Raw genomic sequence first — 11,712 nt, forward strand, 5'->3', positions numbered from 1 at the left:
GATGAAATTCTATTTGGATTTTAGGACGGGTGTTTTTTTTTTAAACGGTTGACGCAAGATAAAAGCGGGCACTTTTAACACGGAAAATAAAAGGCACTAAAGTATAATGTCAAAGCACGGCAAAGGAGGGGGGGTGGGTCTTGGGGGAAGACTTTTCTTAGAACAGCCCGCTCCACTCCAGAACGCCTCATGAGGTGTGGTGGGCGCGCAGGGGCAGGGGCTCCCGCGGAGCAGCTGAGCAGGAGGGAGAAGCAGGCGACAGGCCCGGGGGCTGCAGATCCGCTGGAGATGCCGGCCCTGCTCCCCGTTAGAATTACTAGCCTAGATTGTTTCCCGTGCCCTGGCACCCCACGGCGTTTAAGAGAATGTTTAGAGAAACAATAACTTCCTAAGGCAGAAAACTGAGAGTAGAAAACACAGCAATTCAGAAAAGGGAAACACACCAGAAAAAGAGGCAACCTGCTCCCCGTGAAGCTGCTCGGAAAGTTCTTTCCGACTGAGCGGCCCCGGCCGCAGGTTAACTAGTGGGGAGCTTTGCAGCCCCCTCCTCCTCCTTGGAGCCCCTAACCACCCAGGGCCCTGCTCCGGGGTGTCCCCTCTGCCCTCACACGCGCTTTTCTTCCCTCCTCAGGGCAAGGGGGCAAATGATCAATGATCTGGGATAAAATGTTCACGGTAAAGGCCCCTGAATCTGCCACCCACCCCCAGCTGCCCAGTGACTCCTTGTATGAAGACGTGGTCCTACAGTGACTTCCCGGACAGTGCCCCTCCTCCTGCCCCATGTCCCCTCCTCCCCCACGGCCCCCCACGCCCACCCCATGTCCCCTCCTCCCCACATACCCCCTCCCCCAAGCCCACCCCATGTCCACCCTCCCCTATGCCCACCCCATGTTCCTTCCTTCCCCACACGCCCTCCTCCTCCCTCCTCCCCATGGCACCCCGCACACCACACCCGCTCTCCTCCGAGTTAACTGCTCCTCACTGCTCCCTTAGCGCTCACCGTCCTGCACTGTAATCCCTGGTTCACTTTATTTTTCTCAGTAGACTGGGCATCTGGAGGCTCAGAACTGCCATTTTCTTACTCATCTCAGTATTCACAGAGGGGGTAACAGAACACTCCATTCCGTTTGTGGACTGAAATTCAGTGGGAGGCATGGTAAGTAGTGGGGGTTTCAGGGACACGAGAGGAGCCATTTGGGGTCCTCAGTTGTACTTCAGACCTATTTTGTCTGTGCCTGGGACCGGCTGTGTTTGTGATGGCTGGTGAGGGGTGAAGGATTCTTTCTGGGCTAACTAGGGTGCAGAATCGATGACTGGAAGGCTCTCCAGCCTCCTGGCTCATGCAAACGAACACACACACACACACACACACACACACACACACACACACACACCACACACTCATAATCACTAAGTTTTCAAAACGGGGATTTTGTTTTTCAAGTTTGAGTCAGCAGGATCAAGGACTGCTTGATTAAGTACAGGCGGACATGGTGTCTGTCAAATACAAGTAAACAGAGCAGCTCCCTTTCCTAAGAGCATAAATCATTTCCTCCTTCAGCAGCCGGTTGGAAGCCCTCTTGTTCAACAGAGGAGCTGCTCATCAGACATATAATTTTATCCTCACCCAATATATATTCTGACCGGGAGATGAGAGGGCAAGCCAGGAAGGGAAAAGAACTTAAATTTCAGTTTTCCCAAGGGAAGTTCTTAGTTTCTCCTTTCATTGGCTCAGCCCCCATCTCAAAATGCTACGGAGAGGCAGACACAGTCCCTGTGAAGAGAACAAGGAGCGAACCCCTAGGCGCAGCTCTTCTTCCCTGAAAGCAACAGTGGCTGCCGTTTTGTGTGCTGCCCTGAGCTCAGGAGCTGCTGCCGAGTTCCAGTCTGGGCTGCCACTTCCACCCCAGCCAGTCCTAGAGATGGTAGTGATAGCACAGCATGTGTATAATCTCATTTAATTCACAATTTGTAAAGTGGGTATTATCCCCAGTGTCCCACCATGGGCAACAGCTTTGATGCTGGTTGGTGTCGTGCTGTCCCACGCCCCGGCCACTTTGGGTCCTCACACTCCCCTTTCCCACCAGGACTCATCCTCTGGAAGGGCAGCCTTTGTGATTCCTTCATCATTTCCAGATAACTGCTTGCTCAAATGGGCAATGGCTCGCAACGTGTCAGCCAGAGCACAGAGATGCAAAGGACCAGGAAGAAGGAACCCAGAGAAAGCACCACTAAGACTCAGGATCATCATTTATTTTGGCTGCAATTCCTACTTCCCTGCCTCCTTATTTATTTTGAACTGTGTGTGAGCCAGAGTCAGTTTGCCAGGCTGGTAGAGTGGTTGCGGCTTTGAGGTCCTAGGTTCTTGGCAGCGTCGCGAGAAAGAATACAAGGGCATAGCACAGATCGAGCAAGCAGGTAGGTTTATTGAGTACACACTTGGGAAGGGCAAGAAGGGCATGCAGGAGAGGCCCATGACACTGTGGGGCAATCTGCTTTTATTGCTTAGCTTTACCTGCTCCCCCTCCCCCTTCCTGGTTAGATCAAAGTGGTTTACTGTGGTGCTGGTTTCTATATATTATGTCCCCAGAAAAAGCCATATTCTTTAATGCATTCCTGTAGGGGCAGACATATTACTGTGGATTGGGTTGGAGCCTATTGGTTCAGTGTCCATGGAGATGCGACTCACCCAACTGTAGGTGGTAACTCTGACTGGACAATTTCCATGGAGGTGTGGCCCCGCTCATTCAGCATGGGCCTTGTTTAGTTTACTGGAGCTCTATAAAAGCTCAGACAGAAGGAGCTCAGACCTAGCGGTATCTGAGACAGACATAATGAAGATGGCCATTGGAAGCTGACACTGATATTTTGGAGAACACTATTTTGAAATGCAACCTGGGAGCAAGCAGACCCCAGTCTTGTGCCTTCCCAGCTAACAGAGGTTTTCCAGATGCCATTGGCCATCCTCCAGTGAAGGTACCCGATTGCTGATGTGTTACCTTGGACACTTTATGGCCTTAAGACTGTAACTGTTTAACCAAATAAACCCCCTTTATAAAAGTCCATTTCTGGTGTTTTGCATTCCAGCAGCATTAGCAAACTAGAACAATTGCCTAACAAGAATTTCCTTCTACCTGCTCCATTAGGTCTTATCTTTGAAAAACATCTTACAAGTCAGGGCTCTTTCTCCTATCCTACCTGCTCTCCAGGGTGGTGGGAGACAGTGCATTTGGGTGGGTTGGCTGCTGGGTGTTTTGTGTAGTTGGGTAGCCCCAGGCAGGATGTCTGTGCAGGACAAGCTGTCATGACCTTGTTTAACCATCTTGCTCATGGGCTTCTTCTGTCCCATCTCAGGTCCCTGCTCTAACCTGCTGCAGAGACTTTTGTGTGTGGCACATGATATTATTGCTCCTAGTTTGTTGGTGAGGGGAGACGGGAAGTGAGAACACAAACTAGAAATCTGACTCATCATTAGTTCATCATCCCAAACGTTTCCATTCCAAAGTTTGCACTTATAAAATAAAGGAGAGGAAAACACCAACCTCCTGTGGAGAAAGGAAAAAAAGTTCCAATTTAAAGTCTTCATGTTGTCACAATATTGAGGGCTATAACTAACCCCTGATTTCCAATGGAACTGAATATTATCCCTTTTCTATTGTGTGATGCTTCAATGATCCAATTTAACTGAAGCAGAGTGAAACCTATATAGAAATAAAATATGTTCTACCAGGATTTATTAAGAATTATTTTTTGTCCTGAGTTACACAAAGTTGGACCAATCTTCAAATGCTGTTTTGTTCATTTTTTAATTTTCTAAGGACTAGGAAGGAAAAATTGAGTTTAATTGTAGGCAAGGCTAACAGGTATAAACTCTCTCTCACCCTGTCAGGTAATATGGCCCTGTTTGTTCCTACAATAAAAACTACCAAGAATAAAGTAAAATAACCATCAATCATAAGATCACTGCAACCACCAAATTAAACCTGTAAACCTGATTTGGCTCTTTCTACCAACAAACATAGCTGTCAGTACTGCAGACTGCCAAGTGCAATGGTGTCAGTGGGTGCCTCTCTGGCTTGGAGATATGTACCCCAGAAAAGCATGCCCTTAAACTTAATCCACTCCTGTGGGTGTGAACCCATTGTAAGTAGAACTTTTTGATGAGGTTAGTTCAGTTAAGGTGTGACCCAGGATGAGTCTTAATCCTATTACTGAAGGCCTTATAGGGAAGATCACAGAGAGAGAAAAAAGCCACAAAGAAAAGAGCCAGAAGCTGAAAGTCAGTGGAACTCTGAAGAGAAAGGAGATGCCAGGAGGCATTGCCATATAACAGAAAAGACGAGACCAGGGTTCACAGGCAGCTAGCTCCAGAACATCAGTCTTTGGGAAGAAAGCATTGCTTTTATGATATCTTGATTTGGACTTCTCTGAGCCTCGTGTGCCAGTTTGGAGCTGTTATGGACCCCAGAAGAGTCATGATCTTTTTTTTTTTTTTTCCTTTCCATCTCTGAATCCACTGATTTATTTTTTTTATTTTTTTGTTTTTTTTTTTTTAGTTATATTTCTTTTATTTATTTTTTTTTTATTTTTTCTCTTGTTTTATTTTTTTATCTTCATTTTATTGAGATATATTCACATACCACGCAGTCATACAAAACAAATCGTACTTTCGATTGTTTACAGTACCATTACATAGTTGTACATTCATCACCTAAATCAATCCCTGACACCTTCATTAGCACACACACAAAAATAACAAGAATAATAATTAGAGTGAAAAAGAGCAATTGAAGTAAAAAAGAACACTGGGTACCTTTGTCTGTTTGTTTCCTTCCCCTATTTTTCTACTCATCCATCCATAAACTAGACAAAGTGGAGTGTGGTCCTTATGGCTTTCCCAATCCCATTGTCACCCCTCATAAGCTACATTTTTATACAACTGTCTTCGAGATTCATGGGTTCTGGGTTGTAGTTTGATAGTTTCAGGTATCCACCACCAGCTACCCCAATTCTTTAGAACCTAAAAAGGGTTGTCTGAAGTGTGCGTAAGAGTGCCCACAAGAGTGACCTCTCGGCTCCTTTTGGAATCTCTCTGCCACTGAAGCTTATTTCATTTCCTTTCACATCCCCCTTTTGGTCAAGAAGATGTTCTCCGTCCCATGATGCCGGGTCTACATTCCTCCCCGGGAGTCATATTCCACGTTGCCAGGGAGATTCACTCCCCTGGGTGTCTGATCCCACGTAGTGGGGAGGGCAGTGATTTCACCTTTCAAGTTGGCTTAGCCAGAGAGAGAGGGCCACATCTGAGCAACAAAGAGGCATTCGGGAGGAGGCTCTTAGGCACAACCACAGGGAGGCCTAGCCTCTCCTTTGCAGCAACCGTCTTCCCAAGGGTAAAACTTATGGTAGAGGGCTCAACCCATCAAACCACCAGTCCCCTATGTCTGCGGTCATGTTAGCAACCATGGAGGTGGGGTAGGCGAATACCCCTGCATTCTCCACAGGCTCCTCAAGGGGGCACTACATCTTTTTTTCCTTTTTTTTTTTTTTAACCTTTTTTTCCTTTTTAAATCAACTGTATTGAGAAAAAAAATTAAAAAAAAAAAAAAAGAAAAACATACAATAAAAGAACATTTCAAAGAGACCATAACAAGGGAGTAAGAAAAAGACAACTAACCTAAGATAACTGCTTTACTTCCAACCTATTCCTACTTTACCCCAAGAAAGTTACATAATATAGCAACATTTCTGTGAACTTGCTCCTACTATATCCATCAGAAATTAACAGACCATAGTCATTCCTGGGCATCCCCAGAACGTTAAATAGCTTATCTGTTCTTCTTGGATTACTGTTCCCCCTTCCTTAATTGCTCTTTATTGCTAGTTCCCCTACATTCTACATTATAAACCATTCGTTTTACATTTTTCAAAGTTCATATTAGTGGTAGCATATAATATTTCTCTTTTTGTGCCTGGCTTATTTCGCTCAGCATTATGTCTTCAAGGTTCATCCATGTTGTCATATGTTTCACGAGATCGTTCCTTCTTACTGCCGCGTAGTATTCCATCGTGTGTATATACCACATTTTATTTATCCACTCATCTGTTGAAGGACATTTGGGTTGTTTCCATCTCTTGGCAATTGTGAATAATGCTGCTATGAACATTGGCGTGCAGATATCTGTTCGTGTCACTGCTTTCCAATCTTCCGGGTATATACCGAGAAGTGCAACCGCTGGATCGAATGGTAACTCTATTTCTAGTTTTCTAAGGAACTGCCAGACTGACTTCCAGAGTGGCTGAACCATTATACAGTCCCACCAACAGTGAATAAGAGTTCCAATTTCTCCACATCCCCTCCAGCATTTGTAGTTTCCTGTTTGTTTAATGGCAGCCACTCTAATAGGTGTTAGATGGTATCTCATTGTGGTCTTAATTTGCATCTCTCTAATAGCTAGTGAAGCTGAACATTTTTTCATGTGTTTCTTGGCCATTTGTATTTCCTCTTCAGAGAACTGTCTTTTCATATCCTTTTCCCATTTTATAATTGGGCTGTCTGTACTATTGTCATTGAGTTGTAGGATTTCTTTATATATGCAAGATATCAGTCTTTTGTCAGATACATGGTTTCCAAAAATTCTTTCCCATTGAGTTGGCTGCCTCTTTACCTTTTTGAGAAATTCCTTTGAGGTGCAGAAACTTCTAAGCTTGAGGAGTTCCCATTTATCTATTTTTTCTTTTGTTACTTGTACTTTGGGTGTAAAGTCTAGGAAGTGGCCGCTAATACAAGGTCTTGAAGATGTTTTCCTACATTATCTTCTAGGAGTTTTATGGTACTTTCTTTTATATTGAGATCTTTCGTCCATTTTGAGTTAATTTTTGTGTAGGGGGTGAGGTAGGGGTCCTCTTTCATTCTTTTGGATATGGATATCCAACTCTCCCAGCCCCATTTGTTGAATAGGCCATTATGACTCAGTTCAGTGACTTTGGGGGCCTTATCAAAGATCAGTCGGCCATAGATCTGAGGGTCTATCTCTGAATTCTCAATTCGATTCCATTGATCTATATGTCTCTCTTTGTGCCAGTATCATGCTGTTTTCACAACTGTGGCTTTATAATAAGCTTCAGAGTCAGGGAGCGTAAGTCCTCCCACTTGGTTTTTCTTTTTTAGAGTGTCTTTAGCAATTCAAAGCATCTTCCCTTTCCAAATAAATTTGATAACTAGCTTTTCCAAGTCTGCAAAGTAGGTTGTTGGAATTTTCATTGGGATTGCATTGAATCTGTAGATAAGTTTGGGTAGAATTGACATCTTAATGACATTTAGCCTTCCTATCCATGAGCATGGAATATTTTTCCATCTTTTAAGATCCCCTTCTATTTCTTTTAGTAGAGTTATGTAGTTTTCTTTGTATAGGTCTTTTACATCTTTGGTTAAGTTTATTCCTAGGTACTTGATTTTTTTAGTTGCTATTGAAAATGGTATCTTTTTCTTGAGTGTCTCTTCAGTTTGTTCATTTCTAACATACAGAAACATTACTGACTTATGTGCATTAATCTTGTATCCCGCTACTTTGCTAAATTTGTTGATTAGCTCTAGTAGCCGTATCGTCGATTTCTCAGGGTTTTCCAGATATAAGATCATATCATCTGCAAACATGACAGTTTTCCTTCTTCTTTTCCAATTTGGATGCCTTTTATTTTTTTGTCTTGCCGGATTGCCCTGGCTAGCACTTCCAGCACAATGTTGAATAACAGTGGTGACAGCGGGCATCCTTGTCTTGTTCCTGATCTTAGAGGGAAGGCTTTCAGTCTCTCACCACTGAGTACTATGCTGGCTGTGGGTTTTTCATATACGCTCTTTATCATATTGAGGAAGTTTCCTTCAATTCCTACCTTTTGAAGTGTTTTTATCAAAAACGGATGTTGGATTTTGTCAAATGCTTTTTCAGCATCTATTGAGATGATCAATTGATTTTTCCCTTTTGACTTGTTAATGTGTTGTAATACATTGATTGATTTTCTTATGTTGAACCATCCTTGCATGCCTGGAATGAACCCCACTTGGTCATGGTGTATGATTTTTTTAATGTGCCTTTGGATTCGATTTGCAAGTATTTTGTTGAGGATTTTTGCATCTATATTCATTAGGTAGATTGGCCGGTAGTTTTCCTTTTTGGTAGGATCTTTGCCTGGTTTTGGTATTAGATTGACGTTAGCTTCATAAAATGAGTTAGGTAGTGTTCCATTTTCTTCAATGTTTTGAAAGAGTTTGAGTAAGATTGGTGTCAGTTCTTTCTGGAAAGTTTGGTAGAATTCCCCTGTGAAGCCATCTGGCCCTGGGCATTTATTTGTGGGAAGATTTTTGATGACTGATTGGATCTCTTTGCTTGTGATGGGTTGGATTGAGGTCTTCTATTTCTTCTCTGGTCAGTCTAGGTTGTTCATATGTTTCCAGGAAATTGTCCATTTCCTCTACATTATCCAGTTTGTTGCCATACACTTGTTCATAGTATCCTCTTATAATTTTTTTAATTTCTTCAGGATCTGCAGTTATGTCACCTTTTTCATTCATTATTTTGTTTATATGGGTCTTCTCTCTTTTTGATTTTGTCAGTCTAGCTAGGGGCTTGTCAATCTTGTTGATCTTCTCAAAGAACCAACTTTTGGTGATATTTATCCTATTGTTTTTTTTGCTCTCTATGTCATTTATTTCTGCTTTAATCCTTGTTATTTCTTTTCTTCTACTTGGTTTAGGATTGGTTTGCTGTTCATTTTCTAGCTTCTTCAGTTGATCCATTAGTTCTTTGATTTTGGCTCTTTCTTCCTTTTTAATATATGTGTTTAGTGCTATAAATTTCTCCCTCAGCACTGCTTTTGCTGCATCCCATAGGTTTTGGTATGTTGTGTTCTCATTTTCAATCGTCTCTATATATTTAGCAATTTCTCTTGCTATTTCTTCTTTAACCCACTGATTGCTTAGGAGTGTGTTGTTTAACCTCCAGGTATTTGTGAATTTTCTAAGTCTCTGATGGTTATTGACTTCTAATTGTATTCCACTGTGGTCAGAGAATGTGCTTTGAATAATTTCAATCTTTTTAAATTTACTGAGGCTTGTTTTATGTCCCAGCATATGATCTATTCTGGAGAAAGTTCCGTGAGCACTAGAAAAGTATGTGTATCCTGGTGATTTGGGATGTAATGTCCTGTATATGTCTGTTAAATCTAATTCATTTATCAGATTGTTTAGGTTTTCAATTTCCTTATTGGTCTTCTGTCTGGTTGATCTATCTATAGGAGAGAGTGATGTGTTGAAGTCTCCCACAATTATTGTGGAAACATCAATTGCTTCCTTTAGTTTTGCCAGTGTTTCTCTCATGTATTTTGTGGCACCTTGATTGGGTGCATAGACATTTACTGATTGTTATTTCTTCTTGCTGAATTGCCCCTTTTATTAGTATGTAGTGGCCTTCTTTGTCTCTCAAAACATCCCTGCATTTGAAAGTCTATTTTATCTGAGATTAATATTGCTACACCTGCTTTCTTTTGGCTGTAGCTTGCATGAAATATTTTTTTCCATCCTTTCACTTTCAGTTTCTTTGTGTCCCTGTGTCTAAGATGAGTCTCTTGTATGCAACATATTGATGGTTCATTTTTTTTGATCCATTCTGCGAATCTATATCTTTTAATTGGGGAATTTAATCCATTTACATTCAACGTTATAACCATGAAGGCATTTCTTGAATCAGCCATCTTATCCTTTGGTTTATGTTTGTCATATATATTTTTCCCCTCTCTCTATTAATATCCTTTATTGTACCCATACTAAATCTCTTTAGTACTGAACCTTTCTCCAAGTCTCTCTGTCCTGTCTTTGTTTCTCTGTCTGTAGGGCTCCCTTTAGTATCGACAGTAGGGCAGGTCTCTTGTTAGCAAATTCTCTCAGCATTTGTTTGTCTGTGAAAAATTTAAGCTCTCCTTCAAATTTGAAGGAGAGCTTTGCTGGATAAAGTATTCTTGGTTCGAAATTTTTCTCACTCAGAATTTTAAATATATCGTGCCACTGCCTTCTCGCCTCCATGGTGGCTGCTGAGTAGTCACTACTTAGTCTTATGCTGTTTCCTTTGTATGTGGTGAATTGCTTTTCTCTTGCTGCTTTCAGAACTTGCTCCTTCTCTTCTATGTTTGACAGTGTGATCAGTATATGTCTCGGAGTGGGTTTTTTTGGATTTATTCTATTTGGAGTTCGCTGAGCATTTATGATTTGTGTATTTATGTTGTTTAGAAGATTTGGGAAGTTTTCCCCAACAATTTCTTTGAATACTCTTCCTAGACCTTTACCCTTTTCTTCCCCTTCTGGGAAGAACAATGAGTCTTATATTCGGACGTTTCATATTATCTATCATATCCCTGAGGTCCATTTCGAGTTTTTCAATTTTTTTCCCCATTCTTTCTTTATGCTTTCATTTTCCATTCTGTCATCTTCCAGGTCACTGATTCGTTGTTCAGCTTCCTCTAGTCTTGTACTATGAGTGTCCAGAATCTTTTTAATTTGGTCAACAGTTTCTTTAATTTCCATAAGATCATCTATTTTTTATTTAGTCTTGCAATGTCTTCCTTATGCTCTTCTAGGGTCTTCTTGATATCCTTTGTATCCCGTACTATGGTCTCATTGTTCATCTTTAGTTCTTTGAGTAGCTGCTCTAGGTGCTGTGTCTCTTCTGATCTTCTGATTTGGGTGCTTGGGCTTGGGTTATCCGTATCGTCTGGTTTTTTCATGTGCTTTATAATTTTCTGCTGTTTTTGGCCTCTTGGCATTTGCTTAACTTGGTAGGGTTCTTTTAGGATTTGTAGACCAATTGAAGTCCTTATCTCTAATTTATCAGATCTACAGCTTCATGGAGTACACTTTAACTAACTAACCAGCAGGTGGCATCCACGAGCCACCTGTTCTCCACAAGCCAGTTCTCCCCTGCTTGCCTTTGTGGTGAGTGGGGGAGTGAGTCTTGTGGGGTCCAATTGGTGTACCAAGCTTGCGTGTGTAGTTGGTGTTGCCCGCCCTGTATATGGGGCGTGTTTCTGGGTGGTCAGGGAGGGGAGGTGGCTCTAACAATCAAATCTCCCTGGTGATCCTGGAGTTTTAAAGCTGCTGCAATAGTCTAATCCTTCAGTTCAGTCCTGCCACAGTTTGTCTCTGCCACTGACCCACAAGTCCTTGGTATTGGCGTATGGCTCCTGAGACTTGCAAGTGGGCCCCTCTTCCAGGCTGTGCACCCCCGGGTCCTCTGTTGAGGGATGACTGTGCTATGTCACAGGTGAGTGCCGTCCCCCCAGGGCAGTTCTGGGCTGCTGGGCTGTGTTGGGAGGCTCCCAGTCTGCTCAAATGATGGCTGAATGGGGCTCTGTTAATTCACACTGCTCCCCCTTCCCAGCTCTGGGACAATTCAGCTGAGGTTGCAGGGAAGGCTAATGTCCACGCCCAGTTTTGTGGTGTGTGCCTGTTATTTGAAGCACTTCCGTCACACTGGGTTGTCTGGGGCAGCTCTGGGCTATGGGGCTGGCGATGGGCAGGAGTGTTTCCTGTCCACCAGGATGGTGGCTGTGAGCGGACACCCCCCTTTTCTTGGGAAGTTGTGTTGTTTAGTGAATTTTCTCAGCCACTGGATTATTGCCTTTTGTCTCAGAGCTCTCTTAGTTCTGCTCTTGACTTGACGT

Source organism: Choloepus didactylus, chromosome 20 (genome assembly GCF_015220235.1).
Source record: "Choloepus didactylus isolate mChoDid1 chromosome 20, mChoDid1.pri, whole genome shotgun sequence".
NCBI classification, from domain to species: Eukaryota; Metazoa; Chordata; class Mammalia; order Pilosa; family Megalonychidae; genus Choloepus; species Choloepus didactylus.